At 40.3% G+C, this 14,646-nt stretch overlaps 1 protein-coding gene and 1 non-coding gene across 5 annotated transcripts in view; both read left to right on the forward strand.

The window, feature by feature from the left end:
- The window catches only part of TTC7B (tetratricopeptide repeat domain 7B), a 252,364-nt gene that overhangs the window by 51,290 nt on the left and 186,428 nt on the right, over nucleotides 1–14,646 (forward strand). The gene's annotated exons all lie outside the window — the stretch shown is intronic.
- On the forward strand, nucleotides 13,851–13,980 carry LOC121494108. The gene has a single exon (XR_005988745.1). It is a non-coding gene; the product is annotated as a small nucleolar RNA SNORA11 (small nucleolar RNA).

Consider the following 14,646-nt stretch of genomic DNA (forward strand, 5'->3'; position numbering starts at 1 on the left):
GGCTCAGTGGTTTAGCGCCACCTTCGGCCCAGGGCCTGATCCTGGAGACTGGGATCGAGTCCCACGTCAGGTTTCCTGCATGGAGCCTGCTTCTCCCTCTGCCTGTGTCTCTGCTTCTCTCTCTCTCTCTCTCTCTCTCTCTCTCTCTCTCTCTGTGTCTCTCATGAATAAATAAATAAAATCTTAAAAAAAATTAAATTAAACTTAATAAACAAAATGAAACAAAATAAAGACCAAATGTTAGAATGACAATAAGAAAACATACGTCCACACAAAGACCATGAATATTAATAACACCATTTTTCATAATTTCTAGAAAATGCAAACAACCCAAATGGCCATCAACTGATGATGGATGAGTAAATGTGTTATACATGCACCATGGAATATTATTCAGCAATAAAAGGAATAGAGTATTTGGAACTGGATAGAGATGCAGTTTAAACAGTATTGTGAATGTGATAAATGCCATTAAATATTTAAAAATGGCTAATTTTGTGCTATGTGAATTTCCCCTCGATTAAAAAAAGAAAGTTCTGATACTCCTGATACTTGCTACAAGAGGCATGAACCTTGAAAACATGCTGAGTGAAAGAAGCCAGAAACAAAAGGTCTCATACTGTAGGATTCTACTGATATGAAATACAACAGTACAATCCATAGAGACAAAGTGGCTGCCGGGGTCTGGGAGGAGCGTGGGATGGGGAGGACCTGCCCATGGGTATGGGACTTCCCTTTGGGGTGATTAGAATGTTCTTGAATTAGCTAGTGGGAATAGTTTCATGGCTATGAAAGTATACTACCACTGACTTGTGATTTTTTTTTTAAACAGGTAAATTTTGTGGCATATATGTAATATCTTAATAAAACTATTATTATTATTTTTTTTAATGATTTTATTCATAAGACAGAGGGGTGGGGGCAGAGACACAGGTAGAGGGAGAAACAGGCTCCATGCAGGGAACCTGACACGGGACTCGATCCTGGGACTCCAGGATCATGCTCTGGACTAAAGGCAGGTGCTAAACCGCTGAGCCACCCAGGCATCGCTCAATAAAGCTATTATTAAAATATGTATGAAAATTTAGCACATGGGTAAAATGCTCCCACTTGGAGACCTTCCAGCCTACTGTTACCTAAAGATAATAGTGGTCTTGAGAATAATCATGGTAGTTACTATTTTTTAGGTGCTTACTATATGTTGGGTACTGTTCCAAGCACATAACATTTTTCTGTACAAAGTCAGCTGTGGATCAGCAACCAGAGCGTCTGGCCCAGAGCTCATGTTCTTAGCCACTATATAGTATTGCTTTACATATGGAGACAGATATATCAGAGACATGAGAGAATATAATGAAAAAGCTAAGAGCAAAAAACTCAAGTAAGAGGATCTGGTTGGAATCCTAGCTCTGTCACTTACTAGTTGCATAATCTTGGGCAGGCTACTTAATTGCACAGGGATCAGTTCCCTCATCTCTAAAATGGAGTGATAGTGAATACTCTCAGAGCATTTTTGTGACGGTCAGGTCACTTATGTCAAACTCTCAAAAGTGTCTTATGTGTAGCTAGTACTACATGTTGTTACTACTATTATGTCGTTACTAAGTAGTGACTTAATGAGCATAAGTTCAGATTGCACACTTAGCAGTGAACATTTCAGGTTGAATTAGCATCTCATCTGCTCACAGAATTATGGAAGGTCATTGAATGATAATCTGTTCTAGCAGGTGAATGTCTGATTCAGGATCTGGCATCTTCTTTTAGGAGTGGTGTGTGTGTGTACATGCACATTTTTTTTTTTAAGATTTATTTATTTATTTATGATAGACATAGAGAGAGAGAGGCAGAGACACAGGAGGAGGGAGAAGCAGGCTCCATGCCGGGAGCCCGACGCGGGACTTGATCCTGGGACTCCAGGATCGCGCTCTGGGCCAAAGGCAGGTGCTAAACCGTTGAGCCACCCAGGGTTCCCCACATGCACATTTTCTAAGAAGAAGATGGTGACTCTGGCAAGACAACAGTTTCCAAAAGCACCCAGAAGGCGCCAACCAAGGCTCCCAGCCCAGAGACCACTAAAAATCAGAGAAGCTCTGGATTGACAGGGACTTCATAGGAAGTCTGGGCCAGCTGCCCCCATCCCCGCCCCCCCCCCCCCCCCCCCGCCATCATTTGGCGGTTTCCATTGGTTTTTCCTCCTCTCTATACCCTATACTACAGCTTGTCCTTCCACTGAACTGAGTATATGTGACACCTGTGGGAACCTGGCCATCTTAGAGGTGACAACACAGGGCCAGCAGTCTAGAGCTGCCTTTGCCAAAACTTTGCTTTAAAGATCTCAAATCTCTTTTCCTGAGTTTCTTTTCAGCCTTGGAAATTGAGATCCCTAGAAATTGTCTTACTGTCTTTGAAATCCATACCACAGGACTAGGTTATCAGAGACAGGGTATTATAAATGAAATTTTGCTGGTACTTCCAATTATAAAGTGCCTTATGGGTCATGTTACAGCAAAGCATCAGAGTGTACCTGTCCTGAGTCTGGCTTCCAGGGATGTGGTTAAGATAAATGCGGAAACAATGCCTAATGTTGTAGCACATAGTCCATATATTTTATAGCCCTTTCATTGTGTTGCATAACTTTGAAAGGAATTAATTCCTTGTTCATTTTAATGCGATTAAAAGCTTCAAAATATTTGTTTTGGCTGTTAGTCCTCTAAAGTTATACAGCTCAAGCTGGTATCCCAGTAGTTGAGCCCTTCCTGATGCAGACAAGGAGTGGGAGGCCAGTGAGCCACAGAACTGCCAGGGTGGTGCAGCTCTGGGTGGGAACGATCACTGCCTTTGGGCTCCAGACTTTGACTTCGGTGCCTTTACAATTTGAAACCCATTTTTATTGTCATTGCTCTTATCAGACGCTGAATATGCTGTCAGCAGCTCAGTGGGACTGGATATTGTGAGTAGCGTTTGGTGGTCAGATAGACCAGGGGTCAAGACTTGGCTTTATCATTTACTAGCTGTGGAGCCCAAAGGTCAGCCTTATCTGAAAGGTGCTGTTCACACCTTCCCTGCGAGGTGGCTGTGGGGATTATAAATGGTGCATGTCAAACCCCAGGCAGAGCTCTGGGTGCAGAGGAGGCCTTGATAAATGAACCCTTATCATTATTGAAACTGTTCAGCCTTCCATACCCAGATCAGGCTCCTCATTCATGGTTCTCAAATGTGAACAGTCCTGCAAGAATTTTGGGGTGATTACCCCTCCGTGATCACCAGAGGTTTGGCAGTGAGATGGACAGCTTTCCACTTCCTCAGGCAGACCTCCAGCTATGCAGAGCCCTTGGGGGAATAAGGTGGAGTTCCCTTCCAGAGAAGGGAGACTAGCTGTGGAGGGAAATAAAGGGCGGGGAGTCCAGGGTGCCGTGGGAAGTTCTCTACCCACATCTCAATAGAATGATTCAGAGGCTGCATACGTTTGAGCTTTTGACAGTGTCCAGGGTCCTCAGCCTGTCCCCAGCCACCTAGTGCCCCCTCCCAACTGTGATGTCCCCCTGGTCTGCTGGTGTCTGTACGGCACTCCTCCTGCATCAGACATAGTAGTGTTTGTTTCTTCCCTTGGGTTACTACTACCTGGGGCAGGATGCATCTGCCCCAGCTCCTGGGCCTTCCTATAGTTTCCTTCTGGCCCCTGCACATACCTTTGGCATGTCACTTCACTTTTCTGGGATTTTCTTTCTTTCTTTCTTTCTTTCTTTCTTTCTTTCTTTCTTTCTTTCTTTCTTTCTTTCTTTCTTTCTTTCTTTTTTTTTAGAGATTTTATTTACTTATTCATGAGACACAGAAAGAAAGGCAGAGACACAGGCAGAGGGAGAAGCAGGCTGCATGCAGGGAGCCCGATGCAGGACTTGATCCCAGGACCCCAGGGTCACGCCCTGAGCCGAAGGCAGATGTTCAACCACTGAGCCACCCAGGTGCCCGAGATTTTCTTTTTCCCCAAGATTGGAAGGAAGATGGTCCTATTTAACAGGACCATAGACCACAGAAGAGCTTCGAAAGCAGTCTGGTGTAATCTACGTGCTTTTCTTATAATGAATTTATTTAAATGTATCACCCTTCCTAGGAAGGACCTTTCAGAAGTGAGCTTACCTGTGGGAATTCCCTCCTGGGGCAGGAGATACATTTTGGGGCCAGTTGGCTACTCAGCATTCTTTAAATCCTAGCATGCAGTCCGCCACTGTTTTCATCCATGCTTTAAAGTTGACCATGATGCAGGGCCCGCGACCATTTGATTTCTACCCTTTGTATGCAGCTTTGATTTGGTAGGTGCAGAGCTTATCAAGATGTGCATCAGGCATCACTGTCACACCAGCTATTTGTCAAGCCTGTTTTTCACTTTTTTGGTCAGGCATTTCTCTGGAAAAAAGAAAGGGACTAAAAACATTATTGATGATAGCTTTCCAAACTGACAAGGTGTCATCTGACATTTTAATGGGGGCCAGTTTGGGAAATGACCTCAGGGCTTGCTTCTCAGACAGTGTTGATCTGATCCCAGACGCTTGAAAATTTATAGTCTAGTCGAGAGGTCCTTTAAGTAGCTTTTGACAGAGAATGAAATATTCTGGAACTGAGCTGCAGAGCCACGAATTGATGGTGGTAAATCAAGGCTCTGCTATTGCTCTGGGATGTGCCCAGTGACACATGGAAAGAATGTCATAGCATTTGATAGAAGGAAAGGAATAGTGTTTATCATAAAGGGCCCCCTATCTAAGAATGGACTCCTTGCCAAGGACCCATGTGTCACCCCAATCCTTGTTTGTCCACGAATCTCCCCAGTTAGAACACAGGCCCACGGAAAACACCAGTCTCTCCCCACAGTGGAAGTTTTCATTGTGTAATGAGTTGGATGTTCTTACCAACTATGCTTGTGGATGGATCGCAGCCCTAGATGACTGGATTTCAAATATCTCAGACCTCCAAATACAGATGGTAGACAAACTGTTGAACTAGATTTGGCTTTTCTTTGATTTAGGGGGCCTGGCGGGGCCCTGAGGGCCTTGGTCATCTTCAGGAGCATTGGTGGTCAGGGGCCAGACTTCAGTGAGAGCGAATGCCAAAGAATAGACTCATTTTTTTCTCCTGGCCCTTTGACACACTCTGGAGAATTTTTTCTTTATATTAAATTCCTGATATTGACTTGCACATTATTTGGTTATTTCTCATACAAGCAGAGGGCAGATTATGAAACAATTTATCTCTTTTTGTTGTTTTCTAGTGGTTTAAATTTTGCACAAGTGAGTACTCAAAGCACATTTAGGAAGCTCCAGTCAAGTGCACGCTTCTGGGTAGTTTTAGAGCTGTTCTGCCAAATGGTAAATTTGTTCAGTTTTGTTTTGTTTTGGAATATAAGACGATTTGTTGTGGTAGTAATAATATCTTAATAATAATAGCAAACCCTTGTTGAGTACTTTATATAAATAAACTCGACTAATACTCCCATTGAATTCAGTTTATCTTGTATTCGCCTCCAAAGAAAATTTCAAGAGGTCATAAGAGAGTTCACACTGGAGAGAGGTGCTTAGTGATTTTTTTTATTTTTTATTTTTTTGGCAACTGCATAAACAAATTTGGCTCTAAATGGGAAGGGAATGAATATTGAGCATCTAATAGTGGAGGGGCATTAAAATAGGTATTAGAACTGTATTCCTTCCATTTAAAAATTTAGTAGAGACATGGAAGGTAAAAATAGACATAAGTCAAGTTTCTAGAAATGAAAACTATAAGGTCTGAGATATAGAATAGACTGGATGTGATTAATGGCAGATTAGACATTAAAGAAACCGGTAAACTTGAAGGCAAGTAATAGAAACTATCCATAATGAAATAGAGAGAAAAATATTCTTTGTAAAGAGTGGAGAGAGCATAAATGAGCTATGGGATGACTCTAAGTGGCCTAATATGTATGTAATTGGAGTCCCCTAAGAGGGGAGGGGCGTGTAGATTAGAAATTTTTGAAGAAATAATGGCTGGACATTTTTCAAATGTTATGAAAACTATAAATCCTCAGATCTAGAATAGCTCAATGAAGCCCAAGAGACATGAAGGAAGCTGAATCAAAACACTTTCATAATCCAAATTGCTCACAACCAGTGATAAAGAGAAAATCTTAGTAGCAACCGGAAAGAAAGACACACTACATGCAGATGGACACATATAACGGTGACGGTAGATTTATTATCAGAAACCATGCAAGTGAGACTATAGTGAGGCGATACCTTTAGAGTGCGGGGTGGGTGGGGGGTGAACTATCTGCTCTGAATTCCATACCTAGTGACAATCTCTCTCAAAAATGAGGGCCAAGAAAAGCCTTTTTCAGACAGTGGCTACTGGCTGAGAGAAACCATCATTAGCTGGACTGCAACAATAAGCAATGTTAAATGAGTCCCTTTAGGTAGAAGGAAAGTGATACAGTAAAGAAATATGAATCCACACAAAGGAATGAAGAGCGCTGGAAGTCACAGCTCTATTCATGGCTGTATGAGTTCTTCCTTATTATTTAAATGTCTATAAAAGATAAATGATCATTCCAATGAAAACAATAACCATGTAGGGTGGGACTTATAATCTATGTGAAAGTAAAATGTACATAAAAAGAGGATAAAGACTGGAAAGAGAGAAATGGGAGGATGCGATTGGAAGGGTGTTGCGCTGTATGTGACATGGCGTACTGTTGTTAATGTCGTACTGTCAAAGTAGACCATGAGGAGTTCAGCCCTAACACAACCACTGACAGTTCCTCTCCGAGACGTCAATACCCGTTTCCATACTTGATGGAACAAGTACACAGAAGACCCTGGCACAAAACAGTCTACCAACTTGACCTCATTGACATTTATATGACACTCCACCCAACAACAGAATACACATTCTTTTCGAGGGTAATGGAGTATTTACCAAGATTGACCATAATCTGGGCCAGAAACAAGTTTCAACAAGTTGGAAAGGTTCAAGTATGTTCTCTGACCTGTGTCAACCCTTAGGTCAGTGATTGACTAGAAAGACTCGTAGAGTTCAGAAAAGCTGTTATACTCATGGTCTCAGTTGATTGCAAAAAAGGCTTCAGGTTACAATACTTAAAGGGAAAGGTGCTCAAGGTGGAGTCCAGGAAAGACCAGGCTCAAGCTTTCAGTGGCCTTCTTCCACTGGGCTCACGTGGACAGGACTTAATTCTCCCAGGAATGATGGGGGACAACACTTAGGGAGTATTGCCAGTCAGGGAAGCTCACTCATACCTTGGTGTTTTGGGTTTTTACTGGAGTTTTGTCATATAGAAATGGAGTGCTCCTGGAACTAACCTTAATTATTCAGTGTTTAGCACTTCCAGAGTGTGATACAGTGTGGCCCAAGACCTTCACCATAAATCACATCGTAAATATAACTATCTGATATGGCCTGAGGCCCCAGAAATACAAAGACACTTATATGAGGTGAGATATTCAAGGGCTTAGAGGATGTTCCCCAAAAGCTGCACAGGGGTCAAACCTTTCTTTGGAATGTGCCTCTTACTGCACAGACTATAATGGAATTAATTTAGGAATCAGTGATAGGAAGATACCCAAGTATTTGATAACTATTCATTTCTTTTTAAAATTTTTTTATTTCAATTCGATTTTATTAACATATACTGTGTAATTCAGTGATTCATCAGTTGCATACAACACCCAATGCTCATTACTTCAGGCACCCTCCTTTTTTTTTTATAATAAATTTATTTTTTATTGGTGTTCAATTTGCCAACATATAGAATAACACCCAGTGCTCATCCCGTCAAGTGCCCCCCTCAGTGCCTGTCACCCAGGCACCCCCACCCCCCGCCCTCCTCCCCTTCCACCACCCCTAGTTCGTTTCCCAGAGTTAGGAATCTTTATGTTCTGTCTCCCTTTCTGATATTTCCCACACATTTCTTCTCCCTTCCCTTATATTCCCATTCACTATTATTTATATTCCCCAAATGAATGAGAACATATAATGTTTGTCCTTCTCCGATTGACTTACTTCACTCAGCATAATACCCTCCAGTTCCATCCACGTTGAAGCAAATGGTGGGTATTTGTCATTTCTAATGGCTGAGTAATATTCCATTGTATACATAAACCACATCTTCTTTATCCATTCATCTTTCGATGGACACCGAGACTCCTTCCACAGTTTGGCTATTGTAGGCACCCTCCTTAATGCCCATCATCCAGTAACCCCATCCCGTCACCCACCGCCCCTCCAGCAATCCTCAGGTTGCTTCCTGTAGAGTCTCTTATGATTTGCCTCTCTCTCTGTTTTTGTCTTATTTTATGTCTCCTTTCCTTCCTACATGTTTATTTGGTTTGTTTTCTTACGTTCCATATATGAGTGAAATCATACGATATTTGTCTTTTCTTATTTCACTTAGTGGAATACCCTCTAGTTCTATCCACATTATTGCAATGATTTCATCTTTCTGATGGCTGAGTAATATTCCATTGTGTGTGTGTGTGTGTGTGTGTCTGTGTGTGTTTGTGTGTGTGTGTGTATATATATATATGTATATATGCTGCATCTTCTTTATCTATTCATGTATCAGTGGACATCTGTGCTCTTTCCATAGTTTGGCTACTGTGGACATTGCTGCTATAAACATTGGGGGGGAGGTGTCCCTTCGAATCACTATGTATTTATCACTTTGGATAAATACCCAATGGTGCAATTGCTGGGTCATAGAGAGTAGCTCTATTTTTAACTTTTTGAGAACCTCCACACTGTTTTCCAGAGTGGCTGTACCAGTTCGCATTCCCACCAATAGTGTAAGAGGGTTCCCCTTTCTCCTCATCCTTGCCAACATCTGTTGTTTCCTGAGTTGCTGATTTTAGCCATTTTGACCAGGGTGAGGTGGTATCTCATTGTGGTTTTGATTTGTATTTCCCTGATGCTGAGTGATGTTGAGAATTTTTTCATGTGTCTTTTGGCCATTGTATGTCTTCCTTGGAGAAATGTCTCTTCATGTCTTCTGCCCATATCTTGACTGGATTTTTTTTTTAAGATTTTTTTTATTTATCAGAGAGAGAGAGAGAGAGAGAGAGAGCACAAGCAGGGGGAGGGCCATAGGAAGAAGGAGAAGCAGACTCCCCACTGAGCAGGGAGCCTTACGCTGGGTTCAATCTCAGGACCCTGAGATCATGATCTGAGCCAAAGGTGGCCGCTTAACCGACTGAGCCACCCAGATGCCTGTGGATTTTTTGTTTTTTGGGTGTTGAATTTGATGAGTTCTTTATAGATCTTGGATACTAGTCCTTAATCCAATGTGTCATTTGCAAATATCTTCTCCTATTCTGTAGGTTGCTTTTTAGTTTTATTGACTGTTTCCTTTGCTGTGCAAAAGTTTTTTATTTTGATGAAGTCCCAATAGTTAATTTTTGCTTTTGTTTCTCTTACCTTTGGAGACATGTCTAGCAAGGAGAGGCTGTGGCTGAAGTGAAAGAGATTGCTGCCTCTGTTCTCTTCTAGGATTTTAATGGATTCCTGTCTCACATTTAGGTTTTTCATTCATATTGAGTTTATTTTTGTGTAGGTATAAGAAAGTGGTCCAGTTTCATTCTTCTGGATGTGGCTCTGCATGTGGCTGTCCAGTTTTCCCAACACCATTTGTTGAAGAAACTTCTTTCCATTGATATTCTTTCCTGCCTTGTTGAAGATTACTTGACTATAGAGTTGAGGGTCCATTTCTGGGTTCTCTATTCAGTTCCATTGATCTGTGTGTCTGTTGTTGTTGTTGTTTTTTTAATGTGTCTGTTTTTGTGCCAGTACCACACTGTCTTGATGATCACAGCTTTGTGATATATCTTGAAGTCAGGCATTGTGATGCCTCCAGCTTTGATTTTCTTTTTCAACATTCCTTTGGCTGATCAGGGTCATGAATAAAAGAGGAGAAATAAAATCATAAATAAACAATGTATTTCTAAAGAAGAAATAAAAAGTTAAATGAGTATTGGGAAATGAATGAAAATGAAAACATATTTGTAGGATATTGCTAAAAGAGTACTTAGGGAAAAATTTGTGACTAAATGCCTATATTAGGGAAGAAAAAAGGTCTTAGATTTATACTTTTGTATCCACCGTAAGAAATGAGAAAAGGAAGAATAAATCAAATCCTGTGTATGCAGAAGAAAAGGAGTAATACAAATCAGAATAGAAATAAATAGAAAACAGGAAAATAATAGAGAAAAATTGGTGAAACCAAATCAATGAAATCAACAGATCTTTATTGAGAGTTTCAAGAAAAGCGATAAACCATTAGCCAGATTATTTCAGGATAAAAAGAGAGAATACAAGTTGCCTAAATCAGGAATGAGACAGGTGCCATCATTAGAGATTCTATAGATATTAAAAAGATCAGGGAATATTATAAAAAACACTATGTTGATAAATTTGACAACTCAGAAGAAATGGACAAACTACTCAAAAGATAAAAACTACCAAAGTCACTTAAGAAGAAAGAGATCGGGGGATCCCTAGGTGGCACAGCGGTTTGGTGCCTGCCTTTGGCCCAGGGCGCAATCCTGGAGACCCGGGATTAAATCCCATGTCGGGCTCCCGGTGCATGGAGCCTGCTTCTCCCTCTGCCTGTGTCTCTGCCTCTCTCTCTCTCTCTGTGTGTGACTATCATAAATAAATTAAAAAAAAAAAAAAGAAGAAGAAGAAAGAGATCATCTGAACAGTCCCATATCAAAGATATTAAATATATAGTTAAAAAGCTTCCCACAAAGAAAACTCTAGGTCCAGATGGCTTTCCTGGTAAATTCTACCAAAAATTTAAGAACAAAATAACAATTCCACACCAACTCCTCCTGAAAATTGAAGAGGAGGTAATATTTCTCAAGTCATTTTATGAAGTTAGCATTTATACAAATACCAAAACCATTACAGAAAAACTACAGACAGATATGCTTCATGCATGTAGATGAAACACATTTTAAGCAAAAATTTAACAAGTCAAATCTGACAGTATAAAAAAGGTTAATATATCATGGTAATTGGGGTTTATCTCAGGAAAGGAAGTTTGTTTTAATATTTGAAGATCAGTCAGTGTAATTCACCAGATGAAAAAACTACAAGAGAGACACCTGGGTGACTCAGTTATGCATTTGCCTTCAGCTCAGGTCATGGTCTCTGGGGGTCCTGGGATCAAGCCCCAGATTGGGCTCCCTGCTCAGCGGGGAGCCTGCTTCTCCCTCTTCCTTTGTCCTCCACTCATGCCTGCTCACTCTCTCTCAAATAAGCAAAATATTTTTTTAAAAAATTAAAAGAACGAAAAAAAGCCATATGGTTATCTCAATGAACAAAGAAAAAGGATTTGAGAAAATCCAGCATCCATTATTGATATAAACTCAGAGCAGAGTTGATGTGTAAGAGCTTTTCCTTAACCTGTTAAAGGGCATCTGTGAAATACTCACAGTTAACATCAAACTTAATGGTGGAAAGACTGAGTGCTTTCTTCGTAACAGAAATGAGATAAGGATGTCTGTCCTCACCATTACATTCAACATTGTGCTGGAGGTTCTTGTGTAATAAGGCATAAGGCAATACAGAGGAATAAAAGGCACCTGGATTAGAAAGGATGAAGCAAAACTGCCTGTATTTGCAAACATGATTGTCTTGTATACAAATTCTGAGAGAATCCACAAAAATGATGGTAGAACTAATAAGTAAACTTAGCAAGGTTACAGAATTCAAGATCACTATTCAAGAATCTATTGTATTTTTTAAGGATTTACTTATGGGATCCCTGGGTGGTGCAGCGGTTTAGCGCCTGCTTTTGGCCCAAGGCGTGATCCTGGGGACCCGGGATCGAATCCCACGTCGGGCTCCTGGTGCATGGAGCCTGCTTCTCCCTCTATGTCTCTGCCTCTCTCTCTCTCTCACTGTGTGCCTATCATAAATTTAAAAAAAAAGAGAAAAGGATTTACTTACTTATTTTAGGTGGGGACGGGGAGAGGGAGAGACAGACTCTTCAGCAGATTCTACTCTGAGGGAGGAGCCTGGCACAGGACTCTATCCTATGACCCCAAAATCATGACCTGAGCCGAAATCAAGAGTTGGACACTTAACCTACTGAGCCACCCAGGGACCCCCAAAATCTATAGCAATGGACCAAAGGGAATTGAAATTAAAATAATACCATTTACAACACTATAGTAAATATGAAATACTTAAGGGTAAGTCTGAGAGAAAAGGTTTGCAATACATGTATACTGAAAACTACAAATCATTACCAAGAGATGTTAAAGACCTACATAAATGAAAGGGCATGTTGTGATCTTGGGTCAGAAAGCTTGATACTGTTAAAATGCCAGTTCTCCCCAAATTGATCTATAAATTCAACATAATCTCAATCAAAATCCTAGCCAACTTAAAAATATATATATTGACAAGCAGATTTTTATATAGAAGTGTAAAAGACTATGGTTAGCCAAGAAAACTGATAAATGAGAACACAATTGGAACACTAACACTACTTTCAGATTTATAAAAGTACAGTAGTCAAGAAAGGGTGATACTGGCATAAATATAGACAAATGGCTCCTTGGCACAGCATAGAGAATCCAGAAAAAGACTCAAATGTAGTTATGCCAATCTGATTTTTCACAAAACTGCAAAGGCAGATCTTTGATAAGTAGCACCGGCACACCTGGGTATCTATCTGTAAAGAAGTAAGCTTCGACCTCTACCTTGCAACATGTACAAAGTTATTTTAAAATGGATCATAGACCTCGATGTAAAATCTAACGCTATAAAAGTTTTATAAGAATATATAAGAAAAGAAACCTCAGGTTGAGCAAAGATTTCCTAGATATGAAGTTCAAAGGACAATTTAGAAGAGAAAATACTGATAAATCTGACTTCATCAAAATTTAAGATTTCTAGTCTTCAAAAGACATGTTAAGAGAATGACAAAACTTCATGGATGAGAGAAAATATTAGCAAATCACATATCTGATAGAAAAGTTGTATTCACAATATATAAAGAACTCTCAAAACCCAGTAATAAGAAAACAACCCAATGAAAATGGCTAAAAGATCTTAATAGACATTTCACAAAAAAAGATACATGGGTAACAAAGAAGCACATGAAAAGGTGGCCAGTATCACTAGTCATTACAGAAACGGCCATTAAACCACAATGAGATACCACTTTACACCCACTAGGATGGCTATTATCAAACTGACAATAATGAGTGTTGGCCAGCATATGCAGAAATTGGACACCCCCCCCCCCCCCCATAAATCGCTGGTGGGAATAGTAAGATGGTATTGCCACTTTGGAAAACAGTTTGGTATTTCTTAAATAGTTAGAAATAAATGTATTATCTGACCTAATAATTCCACTTCTAAGTATATACCCATTAAAAGAGAATTAAAAACATATGTCCACACAAAAAATTATGCATGAATGCTCATGGCAGCATTATTCCTAATAGCCCCAAATTGGCAACAACCCAAATGTCCATTTCTGGCAAATGGGCAGATAAAATGCCATCTATCTGTACAGCAATAAAAAGAAATGGAATACTGCTATAATTTGCGCACTGAAGACATTCTGCTAAATGAAAGAAACTCAACACAAAAGGCCACATATTATGTAGTTCTGTTTTTATGAAATGTCAGAAAAGGTAAATGTATAGAAATAGAAAGCAAATTAGTGGTTGCTTGAAGCAAGGGTGGGAATAAGGATTGACTTCTTTGGGGCGGAAGGATCATTTGGGGCCGATAGGAATGTTCTCCAACTATACTGTGTGTGGTTGCACAACTCTGAGTTTGTTAAAAGTTGTTGAGGGGTGTGCTCAGAGCAGGGGGCCTGAAGAAATGGCCCCTCTGTTTACAACACACCCAACAGGAATCTGGGTTCATTGTGACAAGGGGCACAAAACCTGTGGCCTTCCTATGAACAAATACCCTACATGTGTCAAAAAATAAAATAGAGGTTGTTGAATTGTACCTAACCTAGTGAATTTTATGGCATATAAATTATCTCTCAGTAAAGCTATTTAAAATAAAATGGTGTACAGTAATCATGACAGCATAGTATTGGGGAAAGAATAGACAAATAAATGAAAGGAACAGAACAGAGATGCCAGGAATATACCCAACTGATTTTTGACAAAGGTGTGAAGGCAATTCAATGGGGAAAAGGTAGTTTCTTCCACGAATGGTGCTGGCGCAACTGGACATCCTCATGCAAAAGACAAAAATGTAGACACAAACCTTACGCTTTTCACAAATGTTAACTCAGAATGGACTGTAGCCCTAGGTGTAAAATGCAAAACTGTAAAACTTCTAGTAGATAACAGAAAATCTAGATGACCTTGGGTTTGGCACTGTAGTTTTATTTATTATTATTTTTAAAGATTTTATTTATTTATTCAGGAGAGACACAGAGCGAGAGAGAGAGAGACAGAGACAGAGCCACAGGCAGAGGGAGAAGCAGGCTCCACGCAGGGAGCCCGATGTGGGACTCGATCCCGGGACTCCAGGACCATGCCCTGGGCCGAAGGCAGGTGCTAAATCACTAAGCCACCCAGGAATCCCCAAGCAGTGTGGTTTCAGATACCATACCAAAATTGTTGTTCA

The sequence above is a fragment of the Vulpes lagopus genome, chromosome 6 (assembly GCF_018345385.1).
Source record: "Vulpes lagopus strain Blue_001 chromosome 6, ASM1834538v1, whole genome shotgun sequence".
Taxonomy (NCBI): Eukaryota; Metazoa; Chordata; class Mammalia; order Carnivora; family Canidae; genus Vulpes; species Vulpes lagopus.